Source organism: Trichechus manatus, unplaced genomic scaffold, assembly GCF_000243295.1.
Source record: "Trichechus manatus latirostris isolate Lorelei unplaced genomic scaffold, TriManLat1.0 scaffold00203, whole genome shotgun sequence".
In the NCBI taxonomy this organism is placed as follows: Eukaryota; Metazoa; Chordata; class Mammalia; order Sirenia; family Trichechidae; genus Trichechus; species Trichechus manatus.
Genome location: NW_004444139.1, coordinates 3,955,139 through 3,956,309, shown reverse-complemented (window position 1 = coordinate 3,956,309; position 1,171 = coordinate 3,955,139).

The window sequence follows — 1,171 nt, the reverse complement described above, 5'->3', positions numbered from 1 at the left end:
GACTCAGTCCGGTGGAGGCCTTGGTAGCTGTGGACAATTAGTCCTTCGGACTAATCTTTTCCTTGTATCCTGTTCTCTTCATTCTCCCTTGCTGCCGAAGGGATGAGACCAGTGGAGTATCTTAGATGGCCGCTTACAGGCTTTTAAGACCCCAGACACTACTCACCAAGGTAGAATGTAGACCATTGTCTTTATAAGCTGTGTCATGCCAATTGAGCTAGATGTTCTCCGAGACCATGGTCCCCACAGCCCTCCGCCCAGCAATTCAGGCCCTCAGGGAGTTTGGATGTGTCTATGGGTCTTCCATGACCTTTCCTTGTACAGCTTGTGCTAGTTTCCCCTGTATTGTGTACTGTCTCACCCTTCACCCAAGACACCACTTATCTATTGCCTATTTAGTATTTCCCCCCCACCCCTCCCATCCCTGGTAACCAACAAGGATTGTTACATTTTGCATGTGAACTTTTTCATGGGTTTTTACAATAGAGGTCTCATACAATACTTGTCCTTTTGTGATTGACTTCTTTCACTCAGCATAATGTCCTCCAGTTTCATCCATGTTACGAGATGCTTCACAGATTCATTGTTGTTCTTTCTCATTGCATACTACTCCATTGTGTGTATGTACCATAGTTTGTTTATCCATTCATCGGTTGATGGGCATCTAGGTTGTTTCCATCTTTTTGCAATTGTGAACAATGCTACAATAAACTTGGGTATGCATATGTCTATTTGTGTGATGGCTCTTATTTCTCTAGGATATATTCCTATGAGTGGTATTGCTGGATCAAATGGTATTTCTATTTTTAGCTTTCTAAGGAAGCATGATATCATTTTCCAAAATGGTTGCATCATTATTCATTCCCACCAGCAGTGCATAAGATTTCCCATCTCGCTGCAGCCCCTCCAACATTTGTTATTTCCAGTGTTTTTGATTCGTGCCAGTAATGCCGGGGTGAGATGATATCTCATTGTTGGTTTTAATTTGCATTTCTCTAATGGCTAGTGATGGTGAACATTTCCTCATGTGTCTGTTGGCCATTTGGATGTCTTCTTTGGTGAAGTGTCTGCTCATTTCCTTTGCCCATTTTTTAATAGGATTATTTGTCTTTTTGTTGTAGAGGTGTTGGATTTTCTTGTAGATTATGGAGATTAGACCTTTGTCTGACTT